Source organism: Mustela nivalis (assembly GCF_964662115.1).
Source record: "Mustela nivalis genome assembly, chromosome: 12".
In the NCBI taxonomy this organism is placed as follows: Eukaryota; Metazoa; Chordata; class Mammalia; order Carnivora; family Mustelidae; genus Mustela; species Mustela nivalis.
The window spans coordinates 68,506,299-68,522,938 of record NC_139031.1 but is presented as its reverse complement, the minus strand read 5'-3'; the positions used below and the strand labels follow the sequence as shown (position 1 = coordinate 68,522,938).

At 43.7% G+C, this 16,640-nt stretch overlaps 1 protein-coding gene and 1 long non-coding RNA gene across 9 annotated transcripts in view; one reads left to right on the top strand and one right to left on the bottom strand.

Moving 5' to 3' along the window:
• CDK6 (cyclin dependent kinase 6) overlaps positions 1–3,427 on the bottom strand; it is a 244,070-nt gene extending 240,643 nt beyond the window's left edge. Inside the window, exon 1 of one of the 4 annotated variants that reach the window (XM_082692623.1) lies at positions 2,819–3,427. The gene's annotated coding sequence lies outside the window, so the exon portion shown is untranslated. Of the gene's footprint in view, positions 1–56; positions 230–1,329; positions 1,424–2,818 lie in introns of those variants that run through there. The other 3 variants (XM_082692625.1, XM_082692622.1, XM_082692624.1) reach the window with 3 other exon arrangements.
• The window catches only part of LOC309845126, a 64,513-nt gene continuing 48,061 nt past the window's right edge, over positions 189–16,640 (top strand). Inside the window, exons 1-3 of one of the 5 annotated variants that reach the window (XR_014301044.1) lie at positions 2,745–2,904; positions 12,362–12,497; positions 13,203–14,800. This is a non-coding gene — a long non-coding RNA (uncharacterized lncRNA). Of the gene's footprint in view, positions 402–2,744; positions 2,905–12,361; positions 12,498–13,202; positions 14,801–16,640 lie in introns of those variants that run through there. The other 4 variants (XR_014301041.1, XR_014301043.1, XR_014301039.1 and 1 more) reach the window with 4 other exon arrangements.

The window sequence follows — 16,640 nt, the reverse complement described above, 5'->3', positions numbered from 1 at the left end:
TCCTCCGGGTTCCCGCAGACTCCCCTCCTCCTACTTCATAAAGACCCCAACGCTACCCTCGGCGCGCTCCTGCCCTCTCCCAGGCTGCTTAATCCTTCCTGGTTCCTCCGAGAAAAGCGAAGTTACTTTTCTTTCCCTGCAGAGCTGGAGCCGTCTTAGCGCGGAGAGGTTGCAGGGGCCCCTCGGGGATGAGCGCTCGGCGCGGGACGCAGTGGAACGGGAGGGGGCGTGCCGAGCAGCCCAGAGTGTGCCGGGAGCGCGGGGGAGGGGAGGTGCCGGGCACGTCAATGTCACGGCTTAATATTTATCCCTACATCATTGTGTTGCACTGCTACCCACCCCTCCTCCCCGGGCCTGGACGTGCAGGGAGAGGGGCTCCCGGGGTGCCCTGGGGCTTTCAGGTATTGTGCACAAGCGGCCGTGGAGGGACTGTGGGTCCACCCGTGTGGGGCTGCAGAATGTGGGTGGGGGCTCCCAGGACCCTGTAACCCGATGCTGGGAGTGTGCGAGAAGGGGTGGTCAGACATCTGCTAGGAAATTGCTTCCTTTCTTTCTACTTTCAGTTTTTCTACGAGGAGACATTAAAAAACGACTTGCACACACAAATGGTCTTTTGGGGGTAAAGAAGTCTGAATTGGAAACGGAATTCTTCCTTCGACTCGGAGGACCTCCCTGGTGGAAACCCATGAGGTCGGGAGGGCTGGGGCTCCCGCTACTCGGGAGAGGAGGAACGGTGGGGCCCTGGAGCGGGGGGGGGGGGGGTGGAGGGGGTGTGGGAGTCGCCCACGAGACCATAAGGGTGGGAGAAAGGGGTATCGTCGCACTCTACCTTATCATCTCCTTAAAGAATAACTTCGGGAGGAAGGTAGCATAACCGTCTCGCCCAGAAATTCTCAACTAATTTCAACCTCATCAAAACTCACCCTCGTCTTAAAAAGTCTGGGAATGGGAGGAGTAAATGCCAAGCCTCGGGGGTGAGAAAGAGGGGACTGCGCCCTCGGGGCCAGCACTCGCGAACCTTTTCCCACTCCCTGGATCTTCTCCAGATCTTCTGGATCTTAAATAGCAGAGGTGGTGGCTCCATTCCTCTTTCGGCTTAAGGCCTGGTCTCATCAAAAGCCAAACGCGCCAACCCCTCCCACCCCCGCCCCGGAGCCCGCCGCACAACAAAGTGCGGGGGTGGGGAGGTAGGGTAGGGGCACGCTTCCCTTCACCATACAGTTGAAATCCAGGACCTAGCGAGCGTCCAACCCAAGGCCGCCGCGGCCTCAGTCGGACATTCGCCACGCCGGCCGCGTGCCTGGAATCCCCGGGACACCTCGGAATTACCTGCCCCGCAACCGCTGGCCGGCTCGCCGGCTGCCAGGAATTAAAGAAACAAATGGCGCGATCCCCACGGTGTGCTGGCAGAAGGGACCGCAGCGAGCGCAGAGACCCTCACACACACTCCATTCAAAGCTCTCCTTAAAAGGTGAAGGCAAATCCTGGGGGAGCCAAGGACCGAGCCCCCCCGAGCCTGCACGAGGGTCTGAGCCAGGCCTAGGGCCACACAGGTAGCCGAGGAGCCGCCGCCGCCTGCGCAGCCCGCCCCTCCCGCATCCCCCTCCCGCCCCAGTCCAACCCGAGGCTCAGCAGCTAAAGCAGCGTCGCGGACGTCCCACCCCCGCAGGGAGCTGCGCCCGAGGCCCCGGCCCGGCCCCGCACCGCCCGCCCTGGCTCTCCCCCCTCGTTCCCCGGACGGTCGGCTCCGGAGTAGAGAAACGGGAGCAACAGTGCCTTTTTCCCCCCTCTCCTCCACTTTTTTTTGTTGTTGTTGTTGCTTTCCCACGCTGGCTGAATGTGACTTGACCCCATTTCAAAAAAGTTTGACATAGTGCTTCAACATTTCCGCATTCCTCCGCGACTACAAAGGCTGCAGCCGCCTCCTTCTGCTTTCTGTCTCTGCTCTCTGTCTTCACACTCAATGAAATCCTTCATGTGCCTCTCCCGAAGCCTGCCAAGCACCGCAAGGGTCGCCACCAGCGCAGCGACAAGAGGCCGCACTGGGACCACGACTCCCGCGTGTGCGCACACGCAGATGCGCCCCACGTGCACACTGCGGGGCGCGCTGCGGGGCCCGGAGCTGCTCACCGCAGGGTGTGCGTTTTAACTGGGATATTTTAAATTATAAAAGTAAAATGGGAAGCTAAAGCAAACGTGCGTCCTTGTGGGGCTTCAAGCCTGTGCGCGGGCCGCCTCTGCCCTCCTAAGTGTGCATAACACCCCCGCAGGGGGTGGCAGCAAGAAGCCTGCGTTAACATTTATCTCTTGGTGGAGTAGGTGGAGGCCACACCCACACCTCCGCGAGCTGAAGAGTGAGCTTTAGTGGGGAAATAAATGTGGGGCACGTTAACACAAAGTCCCGCATGGAGTCCCCAGAGGCAGTGCATTTTAAAGTGTGATTATTGTATGAGTGTCCGAGTAGAGTTTATATTCCTCTTTAGGAAGCTTCACGAGTGTGTGGGTGTTTGTGCGCATGGCTACTTGGGAGCGGGCACAGGCTCTTAGTATTGGGGGTGTCCCTGCTGTGGGATGTCCTCTTGCCAGATTAGGGGAGACTCCTCTAACTCCCCAAAACTGGTGCCCGTAACTAGCCTGCCTCGGCTCGTAAGGGGTTAACTAAAGCCGATTCGGAAGACATACACCCCCCCCCACACACACACACACCACAGTCACCCCCACCCACACTCTCGCTTCCGACCCCCGCCAGGCTCCCAAATCTCCCCCGGGGTCCCCCACCCCACCCCGCAGCCCACCCACCCGAACGCGCAGCCCTTACCTGAGGGGCCCGGCAGCTTCGGGCCTCCCGAGGGGGCTGCGAGTGTCTGTTGGAACTTCGCACGTGTCCACCCCGGCGCAAAGCAGGTAACCAGCTCGGAGGAAGGAGTTACCAGCACTCTTCTCCAGCGAAGGGGTGGGCACAGCGGCGGAGGGCGGAGGGAAGGCGGAGGGCGCCGCCCGCGCCGCTCGCTGGGGGCGGACGGGGGCTGCGGGGCTCCGACTGGGGCTCGGGGCCGAGCCGGGGAAGCAGCGGGGGTGAGGGCGGGGGCCCCGGAGGCCGACTCTGCCGGAGACCCACCCGGCGGCGGCTGCGGGGGTTAGGGGCTCGCTGCGCAGTGGCAAGCAAGTGTGCAAATTAAAGCCTTCCGGAGAGAGGGGAGGCGGCCGAGACCCGGCTGTGCTCTGAGGCTCTCAGCTCCCCAGCTCTCGGCTCCGAGTAGGGGGCGAGGGGGGGGGGGGTGTAGTTAAATGAAAATTTCCGGCTTTGACTGCAACTGGACTGAGGGATCTTGCAACTAAAATAGGAGGCGTGAGAGGAAGAGTGGGATGTGTCGTCGGGAGTCCGCGGAGTTTCCAAACCCAGGGTCGCCCAGAGTTGGGGGTTTTGACAGTGAGGCAGGGGGTGGGGGTGGGGGAGTGATCAGCAGTCTGTGATGTGGACGGATGGAAAAAACACAAAACAACCAACCATAATTATGAGGGGCCGGTGGGGATGGTAAATACCAACACTTTCCAAGAAACTGAAAAATCAGACAAAAAAATAACTCTTCTCTATTAAAAAAAAAAAAAGTCTGGCAGGGCGCCTTGCAGAAAAGAAAATACTAATCTGTCCAAGCACTTTTTTCACTTTCAGCATGAGCTACATTTGTTTTGTTTTCCTTCGCTTCCTTTCGGCCTCACAAAGCCCTATCTTTTCCTTTTGGACAGAGGATAGGATTTGGAAATTGTCAGGCACTCTGTGGTTAACGATCTACTTGAAGGGGCTCGCCGGCTCACAATTATTCAGTGGTTAGCAATTGCTGAGGGTTCACTAAGGTATTTCTGGGGAGCTAAAAAGACTAAGATCTAATATAAATATTAGAATTGGAAGATAATAGGCACACATACACACACACAACAAAGAGGAGAGAATGTGATTCAGTGGGTACTCAGTTTAAATGCATTGTTGGAATTCTGAAACTTGAAACCTTGTAAGAATGTATACTTCACCTGCTAAGAAAACCTGAACACAATTATTGCAGGTGAAAATGATTTTGGACTAAAAAAAGTCTTCAAGATCCTACAATGGAGTAAAACAACAACAACAAAAAGCTCCTTTTTTTCTTAAGAATTCAGTGTTCTCTAAAGTCTGTATCTGTAGAATACTTGAAACCCCTTTACACATCTTAAAGCAAAGTTTAAAAACATGTATTTATTTCAGAGCTCTATGGAAAAATTGAAATCCAGCAAAATACTGTTTGAGTTGGAAATATTACCTCTATAAATCTTTTGACTTTTTGAATTAAACCATGTTGCTAATGTCAGAGTAAATCAAAATTTTGCCCTTATAAAATTTATTATATACTACAGTGAGAAGTAACAGGTTAGGTAAATAAAAATTGTTGTATTTTCATTAGCAAATATTTTGCAATGCATTATAGTAATTTGTTCTTGAATGATAAAAGTGGGTATTTGTGTTTCCTTATGCTTAAGAAAATTCATAAAATAGATTTTGTGTTTAGGAGTGTATCTTCTAAAATTCAGTTTCTGAACAAAATTTGTAAAGATATCTATAACATCATAGAGACTGAAGAAAACAAATGGTTAGATTTTATATTTATATAAAATATTGGATCAGTACAAATCACTAATTAGACTTTAAACTAGAGATACAAATGAGAACCTTACATTTTAAAAATTGTTATGCTCATCAATGATTTTTAAAACAAGATTTACTTGCTGGTGACTAACACATTTATGTAATTTAGAAATAATTGTCAATAAATAGTCAGGAACCAGCAAGTGATGGTAAAAATTTATTTGGGTAAATAATTTGTTTTAAAAATAGTAAGCCATAAATATCTTTAAAATTAAGAGAAAAATGTCCTTTCTAAACTGGGTTGCATTTTTAATTACTGAATTTGACAACAACCATAGATGGATTCGAAATTCTATGATTGAGATTACTAGATCACTTGTATGAGGCAGGAAGAAAGAAACTTTAATTAAATACACTGAGTGTTAACTCTATGTTATCTGCTTTCTCTGATACTGTTAATTTTATCATTGTTCACTCTCTCTGGTTATGGTTCATATGAAATCCCAGTTGGTTACAGCCTTAGACCAGGAAGTTTTATAATGGATTGTGTAAAATTACTAAATACCAGATTGTTTTTGTTTATGGATAACTTCCTCTGTAGGTAACAGGTTATCATAACAAAATTTGTGCAAAGTTTATAAACTGTGAACAAAATTCCGACTCCTTTGTTTAGAAGCCTTTTGTGAATGAACATATGGGATTCAAGAATAATGATTTACATGCCATGTATCTAATATCCTAAAGTTGCAAATCAACTTACAGGTTTTTAAAAATTAGAACTCATGGATTTATCTTCAGATATGATGTAGTTTATACTGAAAATTTTCCTAGTGTCACATAAGAGATGCTTTCTGTCTGTAAACACTTTATATCAAATATCTGTAAACTTTTGTTTTTACCTAAAATAAAAATAAAATTTAAAGTTCTGGTCTATAACTTGTAATCTTGTTTAAGGAATGAGTAATTTATTTAAAATGAGTAATTTGATGATGTACATCTAATTCTAAATCATCTCTGATTTATATTGGCTATTTGAATGTATAAAATGTATTTTCCAGAAACTTGGAAATAAGGTTTTGCTATAACCTACTACACAATTTTTTTAATTGGAGGTCCACCTAAATGTATACTTTTAGCCTATAAAGGTCTTCTGTTTATTGTTTTTAGTTAAATAAAAAACTTTTCTGGCTTAATAACTTTCAAATCAGTTACTCTTATCTTTAACTTCATTTATATGAGTATGTACATGTTATTTTTGTTGAATAATTACTATGAAAAACTATAATTTTAACAGAAATAGTAGAATGTAATACAGTGCATTTTCGTGCATTCTTTCTTACCCAGGCTTTTCCAAAATGTTTTCTTAGGTTTTCCCTTAAAATACTGAAAATTTACTAAACATCCTAGGAAAACTCAATTACACCACCAATTCTGAATTTTAAATGATTTATAAATTCAATCTTCTAAATACATTACCTCCTGTCAATTTGGAAATGACCTGGGGTTTTCTCTTTTCTTGTTGCATGTGATCTAGAGTAGTGCATTGAAGAAACTTACGAAGGTTTTGATATTTGCCCTGAGGGGGAAAGAAATATATCAGGTAGTAGCTTAGAAACTTAAGAAGAAAAAAACCAAACATAATATTTTTTTTTGAGATTTTCCGTTTTCATGGGTTCTATTGCTCTATAATTATCCCTGTGCTCCCTCTACAACATGTCAGTACTATGTTCACATTTGTGTAATTGTCATATTTTTCTCTTTTGATAGTTACTCCTATCTTCTATTTGCTTAGCGTGTTTGTGTGTGTGTGTGTGAATACTTGTACGTTCTTAGCATATTGTCATGACATGTTCAAAACGTGTTCTTAAGACCCTTTCATCTATATTAGTATTATGAGTAATCATAAAAATAACTAGACAGATATTTATAAAAGATGGTAATAATCACATTGAAAGACCTACATTTCCTTTTGATTTCTAGTGTTCTACTTCACTGATTTCTAGCATTTCAACCATACACGTGGCCTAACAATTGTTATTGTGTTGCCATAGCTGCCTTCTGTTGAGCTAAAAGGTGTGTCCACGTTTTAGAGAGACCGTTCAGATGAAACAGAGAAGGTACAACACAGTCAGGGGGAATCATGATAAAGTGGGGTCTGGGAGGTAGGAGGAAGGGGCAAAGAAAGGCACCTGGGAGAAACTGCTGTGAATGGTCTGGCGGCAGGAGCAAGTGAAGGAAATACTTGCCCAAGTCCTGGGACCAAGGGATGTAGCCTCTGGGCTCTAAGTATGGAGTGTCTGTGCAACCTAATTCTTCTAGAACGAATGGTGCTCTAGGTCAATCCTATTGTGCATTGAAATCTGTCTTCTTAAATGAGATTATATTATGTCTGGGTCTATATTCATGTAACTTACCTTGTCTCATTAGGGATTTTTCCTCAAAATAATACAGAATGGTATTCTTGGCAGGGTTCTTTAGATTTCTAGAAGAAATTATATAATTGTGTAGCTCTATGGATCAAACAGTTTTCCACAAATTGGAGAGAGAGTCTGATTTTTAAACCCTGCTATAGATTTGTTCAGTTACTCAGATCTTAGTGTCCTCAATACCTAATACAGTAACTGGCAAGTATTTTATGTCCAATGAATGTTAGTCAATGGGAAAGTTGGCTTTAGATCCTGCATCCCCTTTGGGACTACTTCTTCCTATTCCCCTCAGGGAGATATATGATAATCATGTTTTATATAATGCCAGCAAAGTTTAAGGATCCGTGTGCTGATGTCCGGACTTTAGAACCATGTCTCCTCTACCCTCAGTTCCCTTCCTCTTAGCCTCTCCTCCAAATCCGATCATCTTTTTAAGGCCCTGCTCTTAAAACCTAGGAGAGTCCCTCAGCTGACCGACGTCCCTCTTGGCTCCCACTTCTTGAGGCCATCTGCTTTCTCCGCCCTTAAAAGCCCGATGCTCTGCTCTCCACTACCCTGAGCTCCTCAAGTGTGTGCACCGTGCCTTGCTCCCCTTGGCCATGATCCAGCTCCTGGCTGTGTCATCTGGCCATAGTAGGTGGTCAATGAATGCAACAGAGGTTCTTGTCTCTCCACATGAGCATTACGGAATCAAGCAGACACAGACAGACTGGAACGGCGTGGCATAACTAGAATAACATTTGAGAAGTTGAGGACAGTGTTCCACTTTGCTTAAACAGGAAAGAACCAGTCATCCTGTTACTTGGTGTGGATTTGTTTTTTCTTGTGTTGCAGATATTGGTCACTAAAAACATTTTTTCTGAAAGAAAATGTGTTCAGATAAATTTCTAAATTTATCTGGAAGGCACATTCTAAAATCTGACCTGCAAAAAAATGTGCTTAGGTAATTTTCTGCATTGTCTTCCCCAATTCCAATTAAACAATTTCTCTTTAAAAAGAGCAAGTACTAAACTCCGAGGTAAATGAGACACTCCATAACCCAGAACTGAGAAAGATTGCTAATTTTGTTGAGCAATATCCTTATCAGCTATGTGAGTGCATTTTAAAGGAGAGAATCCTTTATTTCTAAGCCAAGAACTTGTGTTTTATTCCCAGTTCTTCCTCTAAAGCAATGCTCACTGTACCCTCAGTTACCAGTCATTTAATCTTTCTGACCTTCAGGGTCTTACCTCTTTAACGGAGTTGTTAACCGTTCAGTGAGATGTTACGAAAATAGTTTGGAGAGATGCAACAGAGAGTTTTACTTTCACAAGAGAAGATACGGAAAGGTAATTGAAGTTGCTGGTCTTTGGGTCAGAAGACCTGAAATTTAAACTGAAGTTGCCCACACACCACCTGTGTGACCTTGGGCAACACACTTCAGCCCCTGGACCTTAAGGTCTTTGTCAATATAAAAGATGATTAGACTCAACAATGGGTATAGCTGTTGCCGAGGTAGCGTGAAAATGCTGCAGTCTGGCCCCGCCATTATATATCTATTCTTATAAATCTCCTAAACAGTAATAGGGTCAGCGGATGGGACTCGGATTTAGCAACCCAGAGGTTCTGGACCTCAAATGTGAAATGTATTGGGGTCTCTCTAAGATGAACCTCTGGACATTCAAGACTGAATAGAAATGACGACTTCTAGGAAAACATCAGAAAAATTCACTAGATGAGGAGAGAGAAGCCGAGTTTTTAATTACTTGGCTAAAATGAAAGGTGATGGATTAAATTAATCAACCCCCATTAATAAAATATGATAAATACATGACTGTAGTGCTCACCACACCAGGATACTAAAGAGCAGAAATCTTGGGTGATCACAGAAATTCCTCGAAGATGACATGAAGCATAACTCTGGGCGATGTGACATAGCTGTAACCCAACCCATTGAAAACGTTGGCAGCCAACCTCCTGTGAGGCAGTGGGAAGTTGGGGGGCGGTGTCACTCTATGGGGGGGGGCGTAAGAGACAATATGCTGTGAATCTGAGGCTCTCCAGAGATATCAGAAATCCTAAGTACTGCTGACCCAACGCCGTTATTCAAATGTATCAGGGAACAGGCTATTGCCTCTGTGTTCTTGTTTTGTATAACATTCGCCCTGTGCATGGTTGGTTTTAAGGTCTCCCCCAGATGTAGGGACATTTACACAGCTGGAACTGATGGTCCTGGATAAGAAGCTTGGCCACCATGTGACCTTGCAGTAGGTGCTTAAATTTTCAGATCCCCAGTTTCCCTCACCCGTACAGTAAGGATGCAATTATCCACCATAATAAGCTGGGGTGAGAATTCAGTCAGTGCGAACTGTATTTTGCATTTAACAGAACTTTTATAAATATAAATACACAATCAACATACCTTTCATGAAATTACATCTCCTATCTCTTTTTAAAGACAGCTAACCCTTTGTCAGCTGGACTGAAACCTCTACCTATGGCAGGAAGAACACCACCAGAAACAGTGCAAACTCAAAATTATCCTAGGCTTTGACCAAACCACAGCAGTCTCTGGGTCTGTGAGGGATGGAGGAGTGAGTTGTCTCACCTGAAACCTTACACCAGTACTGCTCAACCTTTTAGTCTCTACCTCTCCGTCTTCCTCACCCTCTTCCTTCCGTTTGGCTCTCTCTTCTTCCTTCCCGCTGCTTGCGTGTGGCCCATGTGTGCTGACATTTGTATTAAAAGCCATGTACTATGTTGCTTCCTTACAAGAGCGCCCCTACTCCCATCACTCTCCCACAGTCTCTGGCTCCCACTTTTCTTGCTTTAAGAGCTGTTTGTTGGGGGACACCTGGGTGGCTCAGTGGGTTAAGTCTCTGCCTTGGGCTCAGGTCATGATCTCAGGGTCCTGGGATGGAGCCCCACATTGGGCTCTCTGCTTGGCAGGGAGCCTGCTTCCTCCTCTCTCTCTCTCTGCCTGCCTCTCTGCCTACTTGTGATCTCTCTCTCTCTCTCAAATAAATAAATAAAATCTTAAAAAAAAAAAAAGAGCTTTTTGTCATCCTAGTGATCTCTTCTCTACCTTTTGACCTTGTCTTCTTAGCTTAGCAGAAATTTACTTGGCTTTAGATGGCATTGTATTTCCTATCCCATACTCTTTCACAGGAACACAAGGGGGGCACTCCCCCACCTCCCTTACCCTCTTTTTTCTTTTTCTTTTTTTTTTTTAATTTCCCAGGGATACTTCCACAGTTTATATCACCGCTCTCCAGTGTCAGACCCTCCAGGGTCACCCCATTTCTCTCAGAATAAAATCTCAGTCTTGCCCGACACTGCCTCTTTCTGATTCTTCCAAGTGCCCTCCCCGTTGCTCCCTCCTTGGCAGCCACACTGGCCTCCTCAGTGTTCCACAAACCCACAGAGCACATTCACATCTCTGAGGTTTGTGTTTGCTGCTCCCTCTAGCTGAAATGCTCTTCCACCGACTCATCGGCGTGGCTGTCTTCCTCACTTCCTTCGGGTCTCACTCCACAGTCACCAAAGAGACCTACTTTGAGCGCCCTACATGAATTGCATCTAGTCCCATCTCTATCCATCTTATTTCATTTTGTTTTTCTTTTTCTTAGCACTTATTTCCATCTGACACATTAAAGCTTTATTTGTTTATTTGCTCAGTGTCTGTATCCCCCAACCTCCAGAATGGAATCTACAGAAGAGCTTGAATTTTCTTCCATATTCTCTTGTATCACTAAAATAATCCGTGGCACAGAGTGAGCAATAAATATTTGTCAAACGAATGAGTAAATGAGCTCTCCTCTTGCCTAGGCTTACAACCAGTCAGTCTTTAGCTAACTGATGGTTTATTAATTAAGAATAACTATCTGTTTGGCAAGAGCCCCTGCTATCTATCTATAATACATATCTTAGTACAATCTGTCTAAATTTAGGTATTTTACATGCAACCAGTATTCTGCTAAGGGGCTTCAGCTGGGATTGTTCACAAAGGTGTTCTTTTTTTTTTTTTTTAAAGATTTTATTTATTTATTTGTCAGAGAGAGTGAGCACAGACAGACAGAGTGGCAGGCAGAGGCAGAGGGAGAAGCAGGCTCCCCGCTGAGCAAGGAGCCTGACGCGGGACTGGATCCCAGGACGCTGGGATCAGGACCTGAGCCCGAAGGCAGCCGCTTAACCAACTGAGCCACCCAGATGCCCCCTCCCCCCTTTTTTTAAGGGGTAATGGTTTCTCATTATTGGTTTTATTTACATTTATTTAATTACTACTTAGAGTGAACTTTTTTCCATAATGACATTAGTCATTTGGGGTTTTTTTCTGTATTTACTACTCTTTTAAAAATTTATTTATTTTTATTGTTATTAACATATAATATATTATTTGTTTCAGGGGTACCGGTCTGTGATTCACCAGTCTTACGTAATTAAGAGCGTTCATCATACCCTCCCCAGCGTCTGTCACACAGCCACCCCATCCTTCCCTCCCTCCTCCCCTCCAGGAACCCTCAGTTGGTTTCCTGAGATTAAGAGTCTCTCAGAGTTTGTCTTCCTCTCTGGTTTTGTCTTGTTTCATTTCTCCCTGCTTTCCCTATGATCCTCTGTCTTGTTTCTTGAATTCCTCATATCAGTGAGATCATATGATAACTGTCTTTCTCTGATTGACTTATTTCACTCAGCATAATACCTTCTAGTTCCATCCACGTCATTGCAAATGGCAAGATTTCAATTTTTTGATGGCTGCATAATATTCCACTGTGTGTGTGTGTGTGTGTGTGTGTGTGTGTACACATCACATCTTCTTTATCCATTCACCTGTTGATGAACATCTAGGCTCTTTCCATAGTTTGGCTATTGTGGACATTGCTGCTATAAATATTGGGGTGCACATGCCCCTTCGGATCACTACATTTGTATCTTTAGGGTAAATATGCAGTATTGCGATTGCTAGGTCATAGGGTAGCTCTATATTCAACTTTCTGAGGAACATCCATACTGTTTTCCAGACTGGCTGTACCAGCTTGCATTCCCAACAATGGTGTGGGAGGGTTCCCCACAAAGGTGCTCCTTAAAGATAATCTGATTCAACACACCACAGATAAGATTTTATCTAAAATCATTAAAACTATAAAGTCAGTATATTCAGTTAATTGAAATTATGCTGGAATGTATCTCTTACACTGGAATGTGTAGGTAACAAATGTGAGTTTTGTTCCAAATATCTGTCTCTCCTCATATAAAGAGTGGGAAGTGATTTGGAAGCCAGGGGTGGCCAGATTCATGTCTCAATCCATCCTGCTTTTTTTCTGCCATATTCCTACTCCAGGTTCTTGCATGCCTGGTGAGAGCCAGTGAGGGGGAGCGCAGTGCTTAAGGAGTTGCAACACTGGAGACAGGCTTTGGTGATTCAAATCTGGGCCCTGCTGCTCAGTGGCTTTGTGTCCTTGGGTAAGTTACTTAAGGTCTCTGAAACTCCATTTCTGTATCAGGGTTAAGACTCTCCTCCTCCAGGGTCATCCTGAGGATTTAATGAGTTAATCCATGCAAAGCACTTATAGGATTGGCACACAGAAAGTACATGTTAGCTATGATTATTGCTAATATTCCTCCTGATAAAACAGCTGTCACTTCTTAAGAGTTTTACTGTCCTCTTTCCTGGGCACCTGGCCCAGGATTTACTGCACAGTACTCAGCCACCACACCCTTGGATCCCTTGCTACTAGTGTTATAGGCTCCGTCTTCTCCCTTCGACTTTTCTCCCCCTCTTTCCCTCTCCTCCCTCCTTCCTTCCTTTCCCCTCTTCCCTCCCTTTCTCCTCATAAATCTTTTTTTTTTTAAGATTTTATTTATTCATTTGACAGAGAGAGATCACAAGTAGGCAGAGAGGCAGGCAGAGAGAGAGAGAGGAGGAAGCAGGCTCCCCGCTGAGCAGAGAGCCCGATGCGGGACTCGATCCCAGGACCCTGAGATCATGACCTGAGCCGAAGGCAGCGGCTCAACCCACTGAGCCACCCAGGCGCCCTCTCCTCATAAATCTTGCCTTTTCTTACTTTCTTCTACACTTTCTCTCTCATACATTGTACAGTCTGCTCTGGATTAGCTCTCCCTGTTTTCTCTTCCATTCTTGCACTGTTTCTGTTCTGTTCTGTTTCTGTTCTCATTCATAGACAAGGAGCTGTCATGTCACCACGAAGAGTCCCCAGAAACAAGTCTTTCAGAGCTCTCACTTCCTGGGTAGAATTCTCCTCTTTCAAGGGACCTCTGCTTCTGAGATCTGAAGCCCTTCATCAAAGACTGCTTGCGACTTGAGTGGATCAGAAATGCCATCTCAGTGCTCTTCACCGGTGTGTGGGTTACACCAGCCCAGCATCCAGGGCCTTAGAAAACACGGACCTGGGACGCCTGGGTGGCTCAGTTGGTTAAGCAGCTGACTTCAGCTCAGGTCATGATCCCAGAATCCTGGGATCGAGTCCCACATCAGGCTCCTTGCTTGGCAGGGAGCCTGCTTCTCCCTCTGCCTCTGCCTGCCACTCTGCCTGTGCTCACTCTCGCTCCTCTCTCTCTCTGACAAATAAATAAATAAAATCTTAAAAAAAAAAAAAAAAAAGAAAACACAGACCTGTCTGATCAACAATCACGGGCGAACCATAAAATCAACCATAACCAATTGTATTGCTTCCTGCTCCTGGGGGACATGGATGAAATAATGTGGTTTCTTTGATGCCTAATAAAGTTCAAGTCCAGTGATGGTGAGAATGTAGAAAGGAATGAAAGACATGTTCAGTGCAAATGTGTTTTTTTATTTTCCTCATTGCCCTATTAGATTAGGAACTCCTCGAGCAAAGGGACCATGTCTGCTGTCTTCATTTTTAATGTTTAGGACCAGTGCCCCGCTTAGTGCCCTATTCACAATATGTGCTCAGTAATTCAACACTCCCGGAATTTTTGCTTTCCAAGTACAGGACAAACGTGGTAAAAAATCTGAATACACAAAAGCTAAAAAGAATGAGTGTAATGCTTTATGTGACTGTCATTCAGGTGGCTTTGTAAAATAGACAATTCTAAGCACTAAATTGTCAGACCAGTTTAAAAAAAAAACAAAACACAAATCTCAATAGCCCCATACACTTTTACAGCATATCTTTTGTGGCAATTATTATAGTAGACCCCTTATTCATGGTTTCACTTTCCTCAGTTTTAATTACCTTCAGTGGGCCATTGTCAGGAAGCAGATGAACTTCCTTCTGACCTATCCTCAGAAGTTCAATAGTAGCCTAACGCTAGGTCACAATGCCTTCGTCATTCACCTCACTTCATCTCATCACATAGATATTTCATCATCTCACATCATCACAAAATGGAAGATGGGTACCGTACAATAAGGTATTTAGAGAGAGCACATTCACATAAGTTTTATTACAGTATATTGTTATTATTTTTCTATTGTATTATGAGTTACTGTTGTTCATCTCTTACTGTGCCTACTTTAGAAGTTAAACTTTACCATAGGTATGTATGTACAGGAAAAACCAGTATATATGGGGTTTGGTTCTATCCACGGTTTTAGGCACCCACAGGGCATTCTTGGAAAGTATCTGGGTGGATAATGGGCAGAGGGGGGATCTACTGTACTGTAAATTATAGTGATATAGAAATATATCTTAATTCTCTCTATTGTTAAACTCCTTCAGGAACTAGTTTCTGTTGTGTTATACACATCATACGCTTCTAATACCTGTTTGCTGAATAAATGAATGATGAAATGCATGATGTTTTATTTCCACTCATTCAGAATGTTCAAAGAGGTTTCACATAATTCAATGGTCTTATTAAGTAAAAAGTTACTATCTATTTAATATATATGGATTGACACCAAAATATAAAATTTTACAAGGCAAAATTATACCAAATGATATTATTTTTTATGATGCAAAAGGCACTTCAAGACCTTTAACTTACAAAATTAAAAGAAACCAACGGTTTCCTAAAAATATATCTTCATCTCTTGTTTTGGTCTACCAGTAGTTTACCATGACTTTTATTTTTTTTTTTTTATTTTTTTTTTTTTAAGATTTTATTTATTTATCAGAGAGAGAGGGAGAGAGCGAGCACAGGCAGACAGAATGGCAGACAGAGGCAGAGGGAGAAGCAGGCTCCCTGCTGAGCAAGGAGCCCGATGTGGGACTCGATCCCAGGACGCTGGGATCATGACCTGAGCCGAAGGCAGCTGCTTAACCAACTGAGCCACCCAGGCGTCCCTTACCATGACTTTTAAATAAATCTGCTTTGTCAAGTTGTCTAGTTGTATGGATCCTGAATAAAAAGCGATTTTATATTCTGCTCGGAAAGATTTTAGAAAGCTAAAGTACCTTGAGAAAGACAATGTAACATTGAACCAAAGTGATGAAAATGATTATATTTCAGTCTTTAATACATTTGTATCTCGACATATTACATTTCTAGACCAAAATGGTTTGTACATCATTGTTGCTTGAGCAGGAGGAAATCATTATAATAAAAAGAGTTATTGAAAATGGTCCATGTTGTGTAATTCCCAGGATAAATGGGCTGAGTAGCAAATATTTCTGTTGTGAACTGTTTTATACTGAAATGTGCATTATTAAACCCATTTGTTGAGCACATTGAAAGATCGAATATCTTTCTAACTCGACACTGGAAAACGTTTATTTGCCATTCCTCTCCTTCCTCTGCTCTGATCTTGTTAGATACTGTTTCTGGGTTTTCTGGAATCCAACCATATTGAGGGGGGTGAAATCATAACTGAAGAAACCAAAAAAACAGAATTTATAATTTATAAACACATATTTTTAACAAGATCATAAGAAATTTTAAATAGCATACACAATAGAAACAGCATGTAGGAAAACATACAGAATGATGTGGTGGGTGACTATTTTTACACTATCATAGATAAACTACGCATTTGAAGAACACAAAAACAGTAGTCATCAGGTTATAAGAATTTGAATGTAGCAAAGGAATGCTAGTGATCAGATGGTTTGGAGGTGATATGATGCCTTCTTTTTTTTTATGATTTTATTTATTTATTTGACAGATTGAGAGAGAGAGAGATCACAAGTAGGCAGAGAGGCAGGCGGGGGCAGGGGGCGGGTGGGAAGCAGGCTCCCTGCCGAGCAGAGATTTCCCACTGCGGGGCTCAACCCCAGGACCCTGAGATCATGACCTGAGCCAAAGGCAAAGGCTTAACCCACTGAGCCACCCAGGTGCCCCTGTGAAGCCCTTTTGATTTTATAGGTAGGTTACTTTATGCATACTGTGTACTGAAGTAATATACATTTAACCATTGTCTTTTAAAACACTGTGTGTACAATCAAGTTGTTTTATTTCATTTAGAGTAATCATAGGTGGGCCTGGTTCCCTGCTCCAATTACTTCCCCCCAAAACCCACCTCTGTTGAAAAATCAACTGAGCCCCAAAGACTAGAGTTGGAGGTAGTAGCAACAGCTGGAGTGGAAGAAGCAGAAAGCTGTTTTCGTCTTTGATGATCCTTTTCTCCCCCAGTTAATGCCCCCTTATCTAGAGTCAAATCACAAGTAAAACATCCAGGTGTAGCTTTATCTATT